Source organism: Nipponia nippon, unplaced genomic scaffold (assembly GCF_047370975.1).
Source record: "Nipponia nippon isolate SJK-2023a ecotype South Korea unplaced genomic scaffold, ASM4737097v1 scaffold_9, whole genome shotgun sequence".
In the NCBI taxonomy this organism is placed as follows: domain Eukaryota; kingdom Metazoa; phylum Chordata; class Aves; order Pelecaniformes; family Threskiornithidae; genus Nipponia; species Nipponia nippon.
This window is the reverse complement of record NW_028262413.1, coordinates 36008685-36030015: the sequence shown is the minus strand read 5'-3', so window position 1 is coordinate 36030015 and position 21331 is coordinate 36008685. Positions and strand designations below refer to the sequence as shown.

The 21331-nt window shown below is 41.1% G+C and overlaps 1 protein-coding gene and 1 long non-coding RNA gene across 2 annotated transcripts in view; one reads left to right on the top strand and one right to left on the bottom strand.

Moving 5' to 3' along the window:
• TIPE3 (TNF alpha induced protein 8 like 3) overlaps positions 1-21331 on the top strand; it is a 49345-nt gene that overhangs the window by 21319 nt on the left and 6695 nt on the right. The window lies entirely within an intron of this gene.
• LOC148050272 (uncharacterized) lies at positions 4130-19716 on the bottom strand. The gene is made up of 5 exons (XR_015701214.1): positions 19635-19716; positions 16721-16792; positions 10658-10742; positions 4652-4765; positions 4130-4540 (listed from the first exon to the last, which is right to left on the bottom strand). It is a non-coding gene; the product is annotated as an uncharacterized LOC148050272 (long non-coding RNA).

The window sequence follows — 21331 nt, the reverse complement described above, 5'->3', positions numbered from 1 at the left end:
AAAGATCTCTGTAAGATACATTTCAGTAAGGACCTAATGTCCATATACTGCTAAGGGCTTATGTTGGCCTTAAGCAATTTGAAGAGTTTTGCAGGGATTCTTTATATGTTCCATTACCCCCAGATAATATAGTATTAAGAAAAATCTTCAATTCTAGCCATAAAATATTATCCATGGTTGATTGTGGTTGGTAAGAGTTTTACAGAAGCTTGCTGGCTTGTGAGAATGCAGTTTTAAATAGCACAGTGGACGTTCCACAAAAAGCTGTTTAAGGGCATGTGTTTAAAGTACATAAATATGTATTTTAGTGTGCCATTGCCCTTTGAACGTCATGAAAATGTAGTGAGGTGTGGTATAATACAATGAGATGGTGAGTTTTATTGCTGATTCCCAAATCTAATGCATCATTTGTTTGTAAGGAATGCTACCTGAGGGACTGACAGCCCTACCTGAGCCTAGCACAGTGGCTTTAAATTATCTTTTATGAGATTAATCTGTGAATAAAACTAACCGTGAGTTAGAGTAGCTCAACTATAATAATCACAGACTCATCCACTGTCTTGTGAGTGCTCTTTGGCTAACTCCTCACAGACTACCTCTCTTCTGGCTTGCTCCTAAGGACATTTAGAGTAAGAACTGCATTCACTGGGAGTAGCCAGGGTTCTGGCTGCCCATATACAATGTAAAGGAAAAGCAGAGCACACAGTCAGAAACTGCCCTCCCCCTGCCCAAGGCACATCATTCACTACCTTAATTCTATCAGTCTCAGCAAGAACTACCGATGTATTGTCTCCCACACAGAGCTGGCTGCGATGTCCTAAGAGCATCAATTTAGGTGGTAGTTCTGTGCCCAGAAAACTTGAGGTCCTGAAACCAACCTAAAGAAGCTTTTATTGAAAACAGTAGATAGTTCTGTAAGCGCCAGCCCCTTAATATATGGTCACGTGGAGCAGCATGACAGGGTAATTCCACTCGGTAGGAAGGAAAGCAGTTTGTGTCAAGCTGCGCTCTGCCTGCAAGTCCGAGTACTGTTGAACGTTGTTTCAGGGAAGTTCTCGTAAAGGCTAGCGGAGATGCAGACGTGTGACAAATGGATTTGGCTTTATGAATCCTCTGGCTAAAACTCCTACGGATGGCATGAGCCGCAATAGCCACTATTAGAGCATATGAATTGTCGTAGCAGAAAGGGAGGAGCTGGCAGGCGTGCAGACACTAGGCAAGGACTGCATTCCTGCATTCCCAGTGGCGCGCTCTGGCAGATCTCTGTGCTCCAGTGTTTCAGCTTTCAAAAGGAGCTTTTGGAAAAAGGCTATGGAATAGCTACTCGGTTTCCACTTGACAGAAAGCAGCAGTTCAGACCCACCAACTGTAGATTCTTTTTAGAGAACAACCCTAGAAATGAATCAGTGAAAGGCGTAGCACAAAATAGGCTGCTGTTTCAACTGGCAACTGTGGAATACAAGTGTGTTGGGCTATTTCTGTCTGTCTTGTACAAGAATAATTTCCATCATTTTAAGTCATTTTTCCAAGTGACACAATCTGGTTTCATTTTCCAGCACTAATAGAGGAGAAACCTTTATTTAAATCTCGTAAATGATCATCGATAACTAGATGAACCGGTAACAGAGCTAAATAAATATGCCAGATACCCAAATGAGCTTGCGATCTACTCCAAAGTGGTGGAAAAAATAAATAATTCTAATTAGTTCTGAGTGGCAAACTTCCAACCCCAGCAATAAAGGCAGGCCCTATGTACTGTGGAGTAGACACTCCTTTAGCATAGAACAAAGTGAACTCTGCAGCAACGATGACTATAGCCAGCTATGGGAAGGCTGATCTACCAAGGAATAAACACTCACCCAATAGTCTACTGCAGTGATTTTTCATTATTTTCTTTCATTTTGCAGATTACTTAACTTTTCTTCAGTTGAGCATGCTTGTATAGTACATTTAAACTTAGAGATAATTGGCTAGGCTTTCTTAGTTACCTTTTTCACTGACATCTTGGAAAAAGTTCATGGGCTGCTCTAGTCTGGGTACGTCCTCCCAGGTCTTACTTATCTAGGCTGAGTGCTAGACTGTACTTTCTATATGGTTTACCTAGGAAATAAACTCAAACCTCTGTGGAGAGTTGTGAAATTTTTTACTCTATAGAGAGTTGGTACAAGTGCTACATAGCACATGAGTGGTGGAGCATAACCTCTCTGTAAACATCTGAGTTTCATCCAGTACCAGTGGGAAAGGGAATGCTTTATGGTTTAGTGGATTTTCTTGTTTGGCATTTTTGGTTTTAATTAATCTGTCTTTATTCCCCTGCTAATAAATTAGGTCATGGAGTTACATCTATCTCCTTGCATAACTTGAAAAGCATAGGTGCTACCATGGAAGTCAGTGTTTTCTGTGCTGCACTGTTCTCTGCAGGTTTTTTAACATGGTCGTTATCAACGAATGAACAATACAAATATAAATGAGCCATCAGAAGTTGTAAGCTTTGAAGCTCTGTATAACAACTGGTCCTAAATAAAAGCAAGAACTTAAGCATCAGCAGCAGCAGTTATATGGACAAGAAAGGAACCTTTCATGTAGCGAGTACCTACAGAGAGACTCCTACTGATCACCACCACATGAAAGGATACCAAAGAGGAGACGTGCAAGACTTCAGTTGTACAAGGTTAATACATTATCTACTTGAATCATGGAAAAACAGAAGAAAGAACACAGGACACTGAGAAGTTTAAAAAAAAAAAGTCAGCCTGATTTAATTGGAAAGCATCACGCGGCTGGCTTCTTTAGTAATTGTTGGAAGCCATCCCAACTCTTCATATATTTAGATGTGATATAATTCGACTCATAAATAATTTCTTAATAAGCAACAGTTCTCCCAAAGTATGTGATTTAAGCCTGCAGAGCTTGTGAGAAATAGGGCTGTTCCCTTTGTGCTTCATACATTGAGAACATTTTATGACAACAATAATTTTTCCATTGTATATTTTAGAAGTAAGGTATCCCAATAAATGCATTTGGTATCCTATGAAATGACAAAGGCTTTGGACAGTAGATAATAACAAATGCTGAAACAATTATTACTGCCAGTCCTATGGTGTCACAGAGATGAAATTACAATATCATTAGGGAAATTTACATGAGTGTATGCAAGATTAGACCTGATTAAAAGACAGTCTTTACACTGCGGAAAGATTAGCAAAATCTAGTGCTGCGGTGTTGTCATTAAGAATGAAAAATTTCCTGAGAAAATTTTAAAATCTATGTATGTATGTGTATACATATTTATGCATACATAAACACACAGTTTTTTGGTTGGGGGATGTTTTATTTTGGTTTTGTTTGGTTTTTTCCCAAAAGGATACTGAGTCTACACGACCAAGGTCAATATCAGCTCTGTTAGTTTGAAGAGGAGCAAAGAGCTGGATTCTCTATTGCACAACAGGAACAACTCACTTTTTCAGCCAAATTCTAGGCAGCAAAGGTAATGCAAATGGCAGACACAGGAAGAAAGGGCTGTCTGACAGCCTAGGAGATTGACAGGGAAGCATATGGAATTTTATAAAAAATACATGCATTTCCAACAATATTTCAACCGGTCAACATTTTCCATCAAAATAGCTTAATAAGAACTTTTCCAGCTTACATTAATGCTAGGGGTAGTCCATAATTCATGAATTTCCCTGTTCTCAATTACATAAGTAGATACAGCCATAGTATTTGCCCAGTCTTAAGTCTCTTTAGGTGCAGAGTGATTATTGTTCTTCAGTCAACCTATTAAAAATAAATCTGGTGAGGGGAGTGCTCCTTCCCTTGGTGTAGAATTATAGTGGTTTATCAGTGCAGGTGGAACTATGCCAGTGTACACCAGAGGATTTAGCTTCTTATTTTAAAGAAGAGCAAATAGTTTCAGAGGCTGGATCTGTACCTTGGGACAGGAGATATAGGAAAGACCACAAATTCTTCTTGATTCAGGAGTTATGCTTTTCTATGACTTGAGTGCAAATTTCAGCAATGCTCTGACTCATCTTTGGGATATTATTCAATATGGCTATTAAACATTAGATGATTGCATTAACAAGGTTACCTTAGCGCAGGCAAAAATTTAGGACACATTTGGAAAGATATAAGAGAGCAAAGAAAAAAAAAACAAGATTTTTTTTAATTCAATTTCACACTAAGGTCTGTTCATTTTACTCAGAACACACCCTATAAAATGACAAAGCTATTTACATGAATAAGTTTAAGCAGGGCTTGGCTGTGAAATCCCTGGCTGTTAAAGAAGCGTGTTTTGATTAGTTTCAACTTGCTTTGGGTTTAAAAAAAGTAACAAATAGTGCTGAAAATCAGCAAGGTGCCAAGGCTGGCAACTGGGATTCTCCCAAGCCGCCAGCCATTCTAATCAGGGTACCGCTGAAAAGCGCTGTTTTGAGAGCTGTTCTCTGGCAATGGAGAAAGGAACGGCTTTTCATTCATTTTCTTCGTACTTCAGTGGGTTAGTCAGGACTAACCGCGTAGAATAGGCTTGTTATTGTACCTGTTCAAAGGATAAGGGTTTTATATTTTTATGTGGGGGTGGCTTTGCTGGTGTTACTAACCTCTCGCAGTTAGTTAGGACTTCAAAAGCGTTACTTTTTGCTCCACTTACCACTTAGATCATTCAGTTCATTTCTGTACATCTCAATTAGGGAAAGCAAACCAAACAGCTTTACTCTCTGGAACTCATTCATTAACAGTGTGCTGCAATGTAGTGCTGCAAATTCTGCAAGGAATCAGAGGAAACTTCTTTCACTGAATCATTTAAAGGCTCCGTGTAAACATGTCTGTTACCATAAAATTTAGCTAAGCATTTTCCCCTCCCCAAGTAAACATTAAGTCTGAAACATTAAGCCAACAGTGGCCATCTTAAGCTGCAAGTCCAAAAATACAGCAAAAGGCAGCAATTAGAACTGACACTTTGGGAATTGCTATAATTACAAAACACTTTTGCTGGAAAATACCACACTCTATATTGCATGAGAAAGAAAAATGTAGTTGTGAAAGGGAAGCAATGACCCTTCTGAATTCAGTATTTTACTTCCATGTTATCCCGAGGGTTGCATCTATGAGTCTGTTTCCCATGCCAACATTTCTGTACTGATTACTTACCAGTGAAACAAATGGCTCCGTTGCTGTGTCAGTGCTCCAGCGGTACAAAAGTGCAGAGAAATGCCCTGTTCGTTACATTTTGTGCATTGTATCTCATCTGAGGGAGCCAAGAAAGCAGTGCTTAAAGGACATAATCCTGCCCTGCGCTTATCTGCTAAACAAGTTATTACCCAAAGCAGCCTCTAGCCACATTAATTTTTCTTGGCCCCTAGAGTGACAGCACAACTCACTCCTATGGCAAGACAAGTTGAAGCCGCAATGTCATAATTGTAGGCCTGTGTCTGATGAGCAGTTTCCACCTCTGCATCATTGCTGCTAGCGTACTGAGCAGCACACAGATAAACCTATTCTGAAGCAGGGAGGAGAGCAGAGGAGTGTTTGTGTGTCTACGGAACAATTACTGTAAAACAAGACATCTGAAAGAACATTATTTTGTAGAAATGAGGGAGGAAGGAAAAGCCCATTTAGCTTGCACCTTTGCCACTAAAGAAAACAAACCAGGTGTGTTTTGCAAAGGGGATGAAGAAAACAGGAGATGCTGCTATTAATGCAATACAGTCTATTAAACAACAAAGAGCAAGCTAACGCATTATGTGTTGTTCAACACTCTCCATCTAATCTTTCCTCACCCAAGTAGAGATGTGTTGTAGATTTTCCAGGTCAAACGAATACCTAGGTAGTCCTACAGTCAACTGGGAAAATAAATAAAATCAAAATTCACACCCAGGAGAATACTAAATTTCATAGAAATATACCCTTATCATTTAGGCCATACTAGACATTATCAGAGGTCTAAACTGGTTTTGGCATGGGTTTTTATTTGAAGAAGAAAGTCCATTTTTCTTGTATAACAAAGATAGGGGGAAAGAATACACAAGCAGGACTTGAAGAACAGTGTGACTATAGTTGCCTGTATTTAATCAAAACACTTTAACTAGCATGTGATAAGAATGACAGCCAAAAAAATATCATAGAACTAAGAGTTCCAGAGATCTTATAAATCATGAGAGCTTGGTAGAATTAGCCTATAATATTTCAAAACTTTGGGTTTTTTTAATCATTCACTGCACATATTTCTCCATTCCTATCTCTGAAGCTGTTTTTTCATTTACTGCTTTGGTGACCTCTGCCTTTGGTCTCTTCACTTCTGAGCTAAAGCAAAGATAATGCTATTAACAGTCACTCCTAATTCTAGCCATTGACACAAGTAATTTATATTCCCATATTCCAGATGAATTTCATAATTATTTTATGAAAAAAAAAAGAGGAATCAGGCAAGAACAGACAGAATACGATCTCAGCTTGTTATCTGCTTGAGAAGTTGTCATAGTGAAAAGTAAACATAACTAAAAGAAATCAGAAAATAGTCCTTCTCTGCATTTACTGATCCACTTCCCAGTCTGGAAGATGGGAGCCTGAGTATGACGAAGACATACTTTTTGTATTTGGGACATCAATTCAGGCAGTAGCCACCGTGTGATGCATCGTTATCCTCTGATAGCTGTGGGAAATTAGAATGATAACACAAGATATCCGGTACAGAGACAATATAGCCTGAGAAACATGATGCAGGGAATCTCAAAAAAATATGGTTGATTGGAATACGTCCCTTTTAAATAGCAAGTTCCCTCTAAAAGAATTAGGGAAGAGCAGCTGTTGGATATTAAATCAGCCTTGGATGAGTAATGGTTGGAGGCAAACCCGAGTACATCATGGAAAGTAGGGAGGCATCTTTGGAAAAATAATCTCCCTGTCATCATATACATCATAATTTTAGATGGCCAGTTTAGGCCATTATCACTGGTATCAGTAAACACTTTCTTTCATGAAACACTGAATATAGCAAAAGAATTCTGATCTATGCAAAAGGAGGTAGAATCGTGTCCTAAATCTCCTTGTTTGTATGCAACCTTAGGATCTACAGGTATTTCAGAAGCAGATCCTCATATAGCAAATGCTCTTCCACAAGATAGCATTTTCTTTACCTTTGTAAAGAAAATAAAAGCAAGTATTTTCTTTGCACATTTTGTTATCTGTAGTTTATGTGAGCAGGTATCTAACTTTTTCTTACCACATCATCTTGGCCATTTATTTCAATTTTTGTAAAGTCTCTTTAGAAAGAAAACAAAGGAGGGAGTTGCCTCCAAATGCATATACTTTCATTGATTCTTTTGTCAATACATAGGTATTAGATAATATTTGCTTTTTAAAAATAAAGATCTTTTATATGTAAATGTAAAATAAGTAAGTAATTAAATGACACTAGAAGTCATTGCAGGCATATCCAAATTCAGACATTCAGGTGTATGTTTTTTAAATATTGAAATATACCACATTGCTTTTATGGTGTTGGACTGGTTTTTATTCTGGTAGGTATAAAGCAGGTAGCTGGGCAATTGTCAAGGATCTCTAGAATTTTACAGAGCATACCCATCACAATGCCAATGAGATTTATCAGCTTCCATTTGACCAGTTTATAAAGCAATACAATTACAGCTATCTAGATTAAGAAAATCAGTGCTGCCCTGAATAAATTCTTGTGGCATATCATCACATTTACAGACTTGTGTTTATAGCGTTTTAATATTCTCAGTTAACCAAAAGTCACTAGATACAAATCTCTCTTCAGTTACTGTCTTAGGATGTATCTTCTGCGTCAGTTCCAGGAAGAAGAAGCATCAGCCAGCTCTGAGCGTGAACATGGGACCAAGATGTAGGCAATGACAGCTGACTTTTTTTTTTTTTTTTGCCCACTGTCTCTGTTTCTCAGAAATCTTGCAAGCTGTAACACACTGCTTGGATTTCTGTGCAGTCTCTCACGATATAAAAGACAGGGTTCTGGCATTTGGAGTTTTATTTCTTTGATAAAAGCTTTCCACAAGTGATTTCTGTGTATATTAAAGTCAAATAAGCGTCAACTGATGCAACATTATGCTAGCACCACTGGGCTGCACTTCATGAAAGTTCACATAGTGGGAAGCTGGTTTGAGAGGCTCACTGGGGTGCCCATTTGCTGTAAGAAAATGCGATTTTATCATGAGCGTATTTTGCATTGGAGGGATGGTTGTTAAGCATGCTGGAAGGGTAGAGCAGCGTGGAAAGCTTCTGCATGTGTTTTCTCTGTAAGCACGAGAGTATTATTTCAGGAGAGAATATTGAAAAGCAACGAGTGGTAAATCATCTTCAGGCTTTAGGCTTGAAGAAAAGACAGACAGACAGCTGACTGATAGGGGATGCTGGTAGCATCACTCCTACAACAAATCTTGAAAGACCTGTAGCTAGGGAGGGCCCAATGCTGCCAGAAGCAGAAGAAATGCAGGTGAGCAAGTTCAGCCCAAAGGCAAAGGCATGCCTGAATAGTTAGCACTATGCCGAGGGGTCCTCAGCAATACCGTCAGGCCCAGAGGAAGAGAACAGATTGTTGCAAAAGAAACTGTTTGAATAGACTTGGGGGCAGGGGGGAAGAAAAAAAAAGCATGCCAGCTCTTGAGTTTGGCAGCAAAAATGGCTCCACTAAGGTGAGGTCAGCTGAGTTAAATTTCTGCTCGGTTACTTGCCAAGGGAAGCTTCAAATATATTGTAGTGTAGGGCTTAATAATATAACACTAGCAGCTCAAATTAGCTTTAATTAAAATGAAATAAGAATAAACAAAAGGGCTCCTCTTTCCGCCCTTTCATGTTGAGTATGTAATGTGCTATGTCTCTATGGGGAGGGCCACAAAATTTCTCTCTTTTGACTTAAATCATCCTGGGAAGTTTCATTAAATTAATAATGACTGCTAGTAAAAGTTAAATGATTTATTTTAGAGTATCATTCAATTTGATGATAGAGTTTATTTAAATGTTCCTGCTAGCAGTTTATTCCCTATTAGCAATATAGCAATACCTATATTCAGAGCACCAACACCGGCCTATTGTTTTCTAGGCTTTGTGGTGCCAACCCATAGGAAACTTCTGAGATTATTTTGGTATATGAAATAATAGTAATGAATGACAGGTACACAGTCATTCCTTTTTAAGGCTGCAGTCTCCATTTAAAAGCATACAAATGTGTCATTTGATTGAAGGCTCTCTGTGGCAGTGATTGCTTTCTGCTCATTGTTTATGTAATTAGATGTGAATGTCCCTGGGTTATGCTACGGCAACTGCAGTAACTACAGATAGGTATTGTTTCAGGAGAAGCTGGACCCTACAAAACGCATGAGCATACTAGTCTTATTTCTCTAGACAAGCATACGATAGGGATTGTTAGACCCTCCTGCTACAGGGAATCGGACCAGTTATCAGAACTGGGGTCCAAGCGGTCTGGCCCATCCATACCTGACAAAGTCCTCTCTGGTGGGTTGCCTGTACACAGCAGTACAGACCAGAACTGTTCAAGTCTCTCTTCAAGAAAGGAATTAACATTTTTCTTCATTGTAGAAAAAGTTGAATTGGAAGCATGAGATTGGGCACAGTTTGTTCCAGTTTTTTTTGTTCCAGTTTGTTCCTATGGGACTGGTGAGAGCTGAGCAAGAAGTAGGTTTTGTCATGCTTCTTCAGGCAGAAAGAGCACTAAACCCAGCAGAACCTTAGAGCAGGACTAAGAAATGCAAGATTAGGTCTCTAGGAAAGAAGGACTTACCAAGTCCTAAAAAGCAGTAAGAGGGAACTAAGCAGTATCTCTCCTCAAGCGACTGCTAGACTATCTGAGGAAGCTCCACAGGGTGTTCACTCTTTGAATACCATGTCAAATCCAGGAGAGATCAGATAGGTCTAAATTCACCTTTGGAAACTTTCTTGATCAGCCTTGAGAAGCTGCCTATGCATAGAATGGCTCCAGAAGGAAAAGTAGCACACCGCTGGCTCTGTTTCTTCAGCATGTACCACAGACACTCTAGAAGTTCATGCTCAAGATTAAGAAATGGCAAAATTGACCAAATTACCTTCAGAAGTAGCAGTTGTTTTGGTGGAATGAATTTTTGTTCCTAGGCACAATTTTTATTTTTTAGTAGAGCTGTGGAATTGTCTATTATTCTATTACCATTAACCAGCTATAAAGGCAGCAGTTTTGCAGGCATCTGAAACAGCAAGATGATAACAGCACGTGGGCTGTGCTACATTTCCTTCTCTAAATATCAGGCTGGGCCTGATTCAGTTCATATAGTCTCTCCCTCTAGAGACTGTTGTAGCTGCTGTATTCAGAGGTAACATTTCTGCCTTATCCTGGATATTCAGCTGGATGCTTTCAGTACATGTGTAGGTATCAGCACAAATAACCTCAGTACCTATGTACTCAGAGATTTCACAGAATTGAAACCTCATGAGGGATGGCACATTCTGCTTATCTATGTTTATCATTGAGGCTTGTCCTTGCGGAGTTTTCTTTAGGTAACATAAAGGCAGTGATTTTTTTTTTTATTTTTCCCCTGCAAATTCAATCCTGACTCCATATAGCTGCAATATCATATAGTGAGGATACATACATACATACATGTAAAAACCACAACACATTGCTGTTACTCACATGCCTCAGAATAATGAAACAGGCCTCTTAAGAACTGTCTTGACCATTTCAGTACTTTTCCAGCATCTTTTCCATTTCTGCTTTCCTGAAATAAAGAGTTGCACTTAGAGTGAATTTGGACACCATGGGTGGTTACAGCTACTGCTGTTAAACTGTTATTAGGGACTCCCTGATGACAGAGAAAGCATCCCTGTTATTAGAATATTCCTCCTGGCATGGTATGTTTTGCAATATGCATACAGACAATGAACAAGATAAAAGTATGAAACCAGATAATCTTCATTAGCATTTCTCCTCTTCAGGAGCTTTGACTATAAGATGTTATTTATGCTACTTGGGTCAGTTACATTGCTGCAAAAGTACTGACACCATGCTTAGCACTTCAGTTTAAACGCATAACAAGGAAACAATCATTTGTAGTCTAGTTTTTCCTCCGTTTTTTCCATTATAACCTCAGGATTTTTTCTTTCATAAGTGCAAGACAGTGTAACTTTGGCAGATATTATTCATGCAGATCTTGAACCCAGGAGGAACAGAATTGACCTGCAAACCCACCTTACTGAGTTTTGTATCCTTCCACAGGAAATAATATTTTGCTCTTACTGTAAGACTCGGCTTGTATTTTCATTTGGCTATACTAAGGTTTTCATGGTTTAAAAATTATTCCTTTTTATTAAAGAAAATGCTGGATAAACAGTGGTCATTCCTTACAACAGGATTACAGAGAACAAGTATGGAGACTACAGCAGGTGGTCTAGTTCATATGGGATGGAGAGAGTCTGTGTCTTTTTTTCCACACGGATGGAAGCCATCACGTATTCCACTCTTAGTGTTTTATGCATCTTGATCAGATGCTTGACCTAACGCTGCATATGAGCGGTGCAGAGCAGATCACCCAAAGGATATATTAAAGTCCAAATCAGGCTTCATCTTAAAGGAAAACAGGGTTATAGATCACATCTGAGGCATGAGGCAACATGTGCTTTCTTCCTACCAATAAATCCCCAATCAGATGCACAAAAACTTGTAAGAGATGGAGAGCATGATGAATCCCAGCTGCATGGACCAGCATTAATTTTTCCTTTAGTCAGGAGTTTTCCATTTAGAATCTGGGCTGGCCATCTCCCCAGCCGCTAATCCTTCCCTAGAGGCAGGGGGGAAGAAAAGAAAAAAAAAAAAAAAGAAAGGGAAAAAAAGAAAGGCAGGGATTCCACACAGCCTAATATTCTACAACTGTATTTTTTTTTTTTTTTTAATAACCAGGCAAACGGTAGAGCATTGGTTAAAACAATAAATGGAAGCTCTTCTAGTTTTGTCGTCCTCTTTTGGGAACAACAGTAAACAGGCATAAGCAGACTCTCTTTTTAAGTACTCGTGTCTTTTGCCTTTTCAGTTTCAGCTTTGCTGTTGTTAAGAAATACTTTTCTAACACTTTCAGACTGAAAACAAGACATTGATTTCGCCCTGGATCAACAGTATTGACGTGTTTAGATTTTTCTTGTAAAGGTATGCAGAGCGCCAGTGTTTGTGCGTGGGCAGCTATTTCAGTATAGCACGTGCTTAATCTGTTCTCTGTTGAAGAAGGGAGAAAAAAACCTGAACTACAGGGAAAAGGAATTTACTCATTTGCTTGTCAGCCAGGATAAGCAGATGACATTTTAAAAAAAAAAATAAAATAATTTTTTAACTTGTAACGCCATTGGTTCATTTATAACTATAACTATTTAACTATTTATAACTATACCATTGAACTAACTTATTGAAGATGGATTCTACAGTATCAATTCGGATGGTTATAATCAACCAGCAAACAGGTTTTGTTTCAGCAAGGCCATAGTGGGAATTTCTGTTAGAAGTCGCTGAAGAAATGTTTGAACTTGTGGGGGGAGATACTTCAAATGAGTTAAAAGAAACCAGAGCAGGCACCATTCAGACACTGATATTATCAGCAGCTCTTAGGAAGGGAGGGTGCCCTCAGGTCTTTTATGGACTTGCACAAGCAACATTCACATCTGGTATTGCGCCCCTGTTGTAAAGCTGCAGCGCAGAGCATCAGCTGTCTGGAGCCGGGCAAAACAAAACTGTCCGCTTCAAATGGCAATGACATTCTCACTGCCATGTTTGTGCAGGCAGAGCCTCGACCTGCATCCTGTAACCTACTATGGTAAGTGAAGTGTCATAGTTTAAAACCTGGGTCAGAAAAGCTGATACTCTCTCCACCCTGCAGCGGGGCATGGGGCAGAAGGCAGCGCGTGGCTACGTGCCGAGGCACCGCGTGCTGGAGCAGAAGGACATCAGGCAAAGACAGCAAGGGATGCTCTGCAGCCAGGAGGCAGAAGGAGGGTCACTAGTATGGCAAGTGGTGAATTAATTGGGAGTATTTTCTTTACAACAAAAGACTTCACAAGTTGCAGTAACTCGTCCAGATTTTCTGTAGTCCTTTTTTCCTTCCCGAATATTCTCAGACTAGGAATTAAAATTTTGGACTGCACTTAGTGATACATTAAATGCCTTCACAAATCTAGACTTTTGCATTCACGTAGGAAATTACAACTGTTATGAATACACAGACATAGATTGCACCCACATACCTTGTAAGTAAATGATGCTGTGACATACCAAATATTATAAGTAGGCACGACTCAGGGTGAGGGTTCAGAAGAATATTTCTTTAGTAATTGACTTACACACCTGCAGAGTCTCTTCTGTCAAGAGTTTTGGTCTGGTTTTTTTGTTTGCTTGGTTTTTGTTTTCTTGTTGGGGGGGTGAGGGGTTGGTTGGTTGTTTTTTGAAGAACATTAAAGTGTGGCTTATCCTGTGACTGATTAAACTCCCTTATGCCCCTATCAAGCCCTCATGTTGCAGCAGGTTTGGCATCCTTTGTTTTCTTCAGTGATAGTCACATCATGGTCCTACTGTTCCAGCTGTATTATAGCCATAGCTGTCCCTATTTGTTGACTGCCAAAGAGCAGGTCCAAACGTGTTATAACCTGTAAGCCCTCATCTTCTACAGCCCTCTGACTAGCAGCTGAACTGTAAGCACTAACCAGCATCTTCAAAATATTTTTTTTCTTCTAATTAATTTACTTCCCTAAAGAACATAACAAGCAAAGAGCAAAAATGAGACAATAAATAGCCTATGCATAAGGTTAAACTTGCTTTTCTTAACGGTTTTAAATATGTTGTGATCAGTCTAGAGTGTCTGGTCCTGACTTGGGAGAGTTAACTGCTATCAGACCCTTCTTGCCACTATCGTCTTCTTCATCTTCCCCTCGTTTGACCTTCTTCTCTAGTTTAAAGAGATTTTGGAAGCATGACTGGAGTTAATTGGGAAAATTAACAGCTCCTCTGGTATTTTATTTAGGGACCCACATTATGTTTTTCCAGATATACCCGATCTCTGCCATTGTTTTATTTCCCTCCTATCCATCACCTTCTTAATTCAAAACCTAACAGTCAAGCAAGCAAATACCAAGGTAGTAAAACAACAGCACATGGTGTTCATAAAAAAATATTATCTCCCTCATTTACCAGATATGCAGATGCCATTAACTTAAATCAATTCCAAGCTTAAACAGCCTGCCTTTCCCCTCCACCCCCGCTTCCCTGGCCTCTTCTCATTTACGCACACACTGTTCAGTTACCCCTACCCATCCGGCACTTGCACCGTGTCAGTGTCCTCAAAGCATTTCAAGCAAAAAAGGCTAAGTAGTATTGTCAGTGGGTCTTTTTGTTTTTAAAAAACAAAACAAAAATGCACAACAAGAGTGAATTGCGATTTTGCTTCCCATCACTCCCCCTCTGTGGAACAAGGTGGGCTATTTTGGGTGCATCTGAACAGCATGCTGGAGGATGGTGAAGAGAACCATATGCTCTGCAGGGATACTGGTGTAGTTCCGCAGGGATGCGGTGCCGGAGTTGCCAACCCCCGTCCTCTCCTTCTGGATGTGGCAGAGCTCAGCCTAGCGCAGCTGGGGAGCCCACTTGGTCAGCAGCAGCTCGACACCTTCTGCAGTTGCAGCCTATTGTGTGTTTTTGAAAGCTTATTCACCTTGACCTGATTTAGCAAAAATACTTTCTCCCCCCGTTTTCTTTCAGCCTCATATTAAGCTACAGAGAAATGCCATCTTGGAGTTTCACAGCGTCTTTGGACCAGCTGTCCTTGGGGTCCCAATTGCTTGCTTTCTCATGGAATTTTGTACATCCCTAGAGCATAGACATGGTTATTTTTCATGCCATTCTTAATATATTGGAGTCAAAAATAGAATTACTCTATGTAAAAGGCAAGGACGTTATATCTCTGGAGAAAGAGCAGTGTACTGCAACAACAAGTAACTTCAAGGCACAAAGGTAAACCCTCAGAATTTTCTTCCTGAGGGGATGAGAAACAGGGCGGGGGGGGGGGGGGGGGGGGAGAAATCGGTAAACCTGTAACCAACAGCCTGTTTCTTAGCTGCACTTTATCTGTTTAAAGCACGCCTATTAAACAAGGCCTCCATGCAATATTTAGGGCTGATATTGCCAGGCCTTGCTTTACTGATGGGATATTATTGTGTTCCTATGGGGAACAATTTGCTCCTGCATGCTAAAGAGGCTTCTGTGGAAGGAAGGGAAAGCATTTGAGCTACGGGAGCAGGGAAATCTGTTCCTGTTAACCAGGAGTGATGACCGTGGTAATTACCAAGCCCCAAGCCCAGAAAAGCACAGATACTTCCACAGCCCTTCTCTTTCCCTCACCCTGACAGAGGAGGGTATGAAAGAGTACACAGAAAAGCTCAGGCATCCTGACCAAGCATACAAGTAGTTCATGAAATTGCGCTCAAGTCCCCCAGGATCTGTTGTGAGTGTCACAGTATTCGAACATTCAAACATCAGAAAAAGGGCATAGCTGCTCCCAGGCCCCAAATCCCCCATCTATACCAGGAAAACATAGCCAGAGGTTGAACCAGGAGATTTGCTTCTGGGCCACTGCAAGCGAATGCTAAAGCACAGATGTAACCGGTGGAAAGCACCTGCCATATAGTTGTGCACTGTCTGCCCTGGCTCTGTTTTCTCTGTGTGTGGTTTGGGGTGGTTTTTTGTTTGTTTTAAAGATGCGAGGGGAGAGACTAAGTTGTTACTACATTCCTGGAACAAGAAAGATTGTATGTACTGAAAACAGAAAGCCTCAGCAGCTTTAAGTGAGGCGATTCTAGCTGCTGGCTTCCAGCGTGCGTACTGTATTCCCCATGCTTAGATAACACAGGCTGGATTTTCTATTAGTCGGTACTTGCAGGGGTTTTTTTCTCTTCGAGTTTTTGCTCAAACCAGAATCTACCAGTTTGGAAACTGATCGTAAAGTAACACTGCAAGCAAGTTCTACAGACCATCTCCAAAGAGAAGTTGCTACAATAATTGCATCTGGATAAAAACAGGGTAGCTGCAAGACCTTGAAAGATTTCTCATGGCTTATAAGAGTCTCAGTGGAAAATAATACTTTGGCAAGAAAATCCTTTCTTTTCCAGATAATTGTTACTTTTGTGTGGAAGAATGTGATGGTTGAGTCCTTTTAAAGAAGCCTATGAGGCTTTTTTCCTTAACAAGATAATTGGTTTATCATTCATTATATGCCTGATGCTCCCCCAGAGACTCTGTCCCATCTAAGCAATAAACAGTTCCTTAGCACATATCAAAGAACTCATTACTGTCCTGTTGTGAAAATTACATGGCCAGACATTAAAACAAGCATAATTTTCCTATAGAGATAATAATTATTTGTCTAATTAGACATTTTTGCTGCATAGTCACCATGATACCTTATGTTTAAACGCAGTGTCTTTAAAAGGAAGGTGTAAGAAATGTGGTAATTGTGGAGAAGGCAAAGGAGATTAAACACATAACGTTTCAGAGAATGAAGTTAAACTCTTCAACAGTTACTGCCTAGGATTTGCTATATAGCACATACTGGGGGGGGGGGGGGAAATCACTACCAGTTTGAAGGCCAGAAAATCCTAACCCATTCAAGATGTCCCCTATTGCCACCAAAGCACTGTCTGCGGAGATTTTGGAGCTATTCATGCTTACCTAAGATCCTGCTGTAGTATGTTGGATATGTCAGCATGCTTCTCCACTCCAAAAGACTTTTTTTGACCAAAGCTAGCATTTAAGGAAAAAAACACTAATATAATCACAAATATCTCTCAAAATACAGGAACAATATCAATAGGTCATTGCAACAGGTACTAACCAATCCTCTGGCATTCCCATTCCCTAAAGATCAGCCCAGGCAATGTCTTGGTCTATTACAGCTCGACCTACTGCAAATACCTCCCTTGTCAAACCTTTGCTGTCAGTGTGCAAGTCTTGCAGTGCCAGCCAGAATTAAAGCAGCATTTTCTGGGGAAGGGATGTTCAGTCTTTTCAATGTACTTTGCACTTTCTATCAACTTAATGAGCTGACATTGAAAGACTTTAAGCCTGTTTATAAAATACAGTGGTCAGTTTATCAAAACCTCTTTTAGTTGTATAGTAAAGCTTAAAAAAACCCCAGTATTTTATGATCACTCCTGGCAGACGCACTCATTTCTGTAGCACCTGAGCACTTCCAGATAAGAGCAAAGCCTTGTTTGTACTCTGTGTGTGTACCTCGGGGTGCTGTGTAAGCAAGCTCTGCACTGTTTACACTCGCCACCAATTGCCAAAAGTTAACCAGATGCGTTTGCTGCCTTGGCAGAGCTTCCTTGCATGGTACAAAATGGGAGATGCAAAGTTGAAACGGAACACTTGAAAGTCACTCTTCAAAGACACCATTCCTTGTGCTTCAGCCTGGTTTCGGTTTTGTTCTATGTTATCAGATTAAAAAAATTAAGAGATTTGGTAGCCACTTTCAGAGAGGTGACTTTGCTGCTTGCGTGTGCCAGGCTCTTACTTGGCAGGCTAGACTTGAGGGCTGGGTCGTTAGCAAAGCAGCTGCTGTCTGGTACCTCCGTTTGGTTTGTGGCGCAGGGACACAGTGCATGGAGATGGTCCTCACCGAGCCTTTTTGTCAGCCTTTTTGTTTCCTCTCTCACAAGCTGGATGCGAATTTTCAGGATATGACCGAGTAGAACGTCTCATTTGTAATGTCAAATAGCAGCCATACAAAATCACAGCACTGTGTCAGCTGTGCCATATACTCAAGGGAGCTCTTGTGAAGGTTTCCACGCCACGGGCCAGTTTCAGCCACGGGCCAGTGCTGTTATCCAGACACCGCTTGCCAGCTATTGCTTCTAGACATGGGAGAAGAATACAGCGGTGTAGTTCAATTCCCAGCTAGCTACTGGGGGTAGCAGGAGGAAAGCTTAGCCAGCCCCTTTCTTGGCAACTCCAGCAGGGCTGATGGAAACCGCAGCTGAGCTCCTCTCCCCCTGGATATCATCTCTGGAGGCATTACCAAGATAAGGACCACAGTTTAACCGCTCGTTCTGCATTGCTCCTCTTCTCTTTACAGAACGGGCTCCCCAGCCTACCACCACCTCCGCCAGGTATTGAAAGGCACACTCCAGTATGTAGCAATATATTACTAGTAAAGTAAATGCAAAATACAAGCCAGCTGCTGAAATAAGACTATCATTAGGAATCTCCAGTCGTTAGACTCCCAGACAGTGCTTTTTTGCAGCATGATTGCTGCTCATATAAAGCACCAAAAGGAAAAATGTTCTTTTTCTTTTTTCCATTCAGTCATGTTCCTCTGTACAGGGCTGTTGCTGCCATTTCCAGCATGCCCAAGTTTTGCCTTCAGATGTTTGGATACCCGTACGTTCTCTCAGGATCATGTAATTATCAGTCTGTAATCTCCTGTTTCGCTACGGAAATGAGCAACGCTTTTATGTTCATAGTAACAACTTAGAAGTGTTAAAAGTTTGAGCACCGGGCCCCTGGTGCTTACACATGTTTCAATTGGCCCTCCCTGAAAGCTGATATATTCCATCTGGTCTGTTGGTTTCTTGGCTTAAAGTTACTGGAAACACTGAATGTTTCTTCTGCAGTGATCCTGTAGCTGCCCAAGAGTAATACACACACTTAGAGCTAGCTCCCTGGCTGCTCACTACTAAAATACTATGGGAGAAGTGCTTTTAGTGCACTTTTTTTCCTGTCTGCTTTTAGAGCTATTTTGAAATCCTGAGTTCTGCAGTTCACTTTTCTAATCAATCTTATAGTATGTAAGTGATACTTAAAGGATAAATAAAACACACAAGTTTGCAGCTCATTACCTCTAAACATTTTGCCTGAATGCTGCAAATTAAGCAACTAGATTTTTTTTTTGTTTTTCTACATTCTCCTTTCCAAATCTGCACTAGCTTTTTCTTGTCCTTATAGCTTTACATAACAGCTTAAAAAAACTCCCTGCTCTTATTTTCCTCAAAGGTTATTTATGCCTTCTTAACTATTTATGTCAAGAAAAAGAAACATTACAAGTAACTGCAGGTTATAATGAAACAAGCTGCCAGCCCAGTAAATTACCCACACCAGCAGCAACACTGGATTAACCATTCAGATATCCACTGCTCATTTAACTCTCTGCAAGAGCTTTACCGTATGGCTGCCTCATTCCTTCCCATTGGCATTCCCAGACTCTCCGGGCTCAGGGGCAGGTATGTCACTAGGCTAAAATACACAGATGCATTCAAACTGGGTCACACAAATCATTAAAACAGCACATTCCTACAACAGTTTTCCCAACCCAGCTATCTCATACTGTAACAGACTCTGAGAGTGTGCCTGTCCCTTGGCTTAGTCCATCTCCCACAAGCCTGAGCAACTGCTAGCAGCTGGAGGGATGCCCACATTTCCAACAGCATTGCTGACTCCTTAAAGCCTATCTTTTGCTGCAGAGGCTGTGCTGCATTTGAAAATTGAGGATTCAGGAGTATTAAAAATACTTCAGCCTCTTCATCATCTTTACTTTCCTATGTATTTCCGTCTTGTTCAGTTCAGATTCAGCCCTTTGCTTACTTACAGTACAGCTGGAGCACAGACGCAGGGACCTCCTCTGATTCCCACCACCTCCCATTCCTGCCAGGCTGCAGGAGCCCAGTGCAGTCCTGCAGTCTCTTTGTGTTTTTAGCTCAGTCCTTTAACTCACACCAGCTCAACTCCCCTCTCCAGGATGCTCTCGAGCTAGCTCAGTGCCCCCCACACGTGCGCTGCTTAGCAATGGCTTCAAACACAGCCCGCTGCCAGCTGCTGGGAGCTGGGGCTACGCTCACAGTGTAAGTGGGCGAGAAGGCACACAGCTCCGAGTGGGATTCGCTTTAGACCAGGTGAAGTCAATGGTTGAGGTAATCGATTAACTAGTCCAAGCTGCAGCAGGCAAGACAGTAACAACTCCCAGTGTCAGATGTAACTCCACAGGTGTGACAGAACCAAACAAATTGCTTTGTATCCTTTCTCTCCAAGCAAGCCTGCTAATACAATTAAAAATGCCCTGGACAAACTCTGCAGAAACTCTGCAGATTGACTCCCGCTCTGTCCATTCTCGCCTGTGAAGCAGCCCTCCCTCCAGCGCTCACTTTGACGTGCCTTTCAGCCGTTTGCCGGGGGGACAATATCCTGGCTGCAAAACTTTATTAAGGCTTTGACTAAGAAGTGGCCAACTGGGAGGGAAATGGATTCATGTGCTCGGGGGGTTTGTTTCCACGTTCGCGTAATTGCTTTCAGAAAATGTCGACCATGCTCTATCCTGGGCATAGTGGGAGCATGTTCTGGGTCACTGGTTCTGCCGTGTGTCTTGTACAGAGTGGCTGAATGGATATTTACATGAAAATAGTATTGCTGAGCATTTAGTTCTAATCATTTTGGACTTGGTACAGCCATCTGGAATCAAAATATTTCGAGAACATTACAGATGCTCTTGCATTTTAGTCTCAAAAACTCTTAAAACATAAAACTCTTACATCCACTCTCTAGAGTTGCCAAACTTTTCCCACACTTCTGTTATTAAGCAACTCTGTTATTAAGCAATCCTGTTATTAAGTTTGGTGGATGTGAGACATCTTTGTCGTGTTCGGCACCGCGTGCCAGCAGCTGGGCCGTCACCGGTGGGGAGTGGTGTAGCAGCCTGACCGCGGGACTGCCCGGGCGCGGGGAGCCTCTCCCCTGCGTCCCGCCTGCAGCTGGGCGTGCGCCATCCCCGCCTCGGGTATCGCGGCTGGGGAAACGCAGGTCCGAAGAGCTGCGCTTTCTGAAGGATGGAAGATTGCTGTGGGATTAATCCCGTCGCATGGGGCTTTTTGAATAGCTTTGTATCATACACAACTCTCTAGATGACAGAGAGAGAGGGAGAGAGCAGATCTGAAGGCAGAACTCGTCCTTACTTTAGTAAAAACTAAAATGTCAGGCTTTCTATTATGGAAGCTAATCATTACCCAGCAAAGCCGTATGCTCAGAGGTTGGTTTTTCTTTTTCAGCTTTGGTGTAATGTTCCTGAAAGCTAATAGCATCTATAATGTTGCTGATTTGTTTTGCTGTATGAAAGAAAGCAGAAAATAGAATTGCTGTATGTAGGAGGCAAAGATGTTGTATTTTGTGTAACGAGCAATGTGCTGCAGTAAGAAAAGACTGCCACAGTAAACCTGCAGTCCCCATGAAAGCTTGAATTTAATCACGTGGCTAACCACTTGTGATCTTTGAAAGGCAAGGCGTCACCTTGGTGTC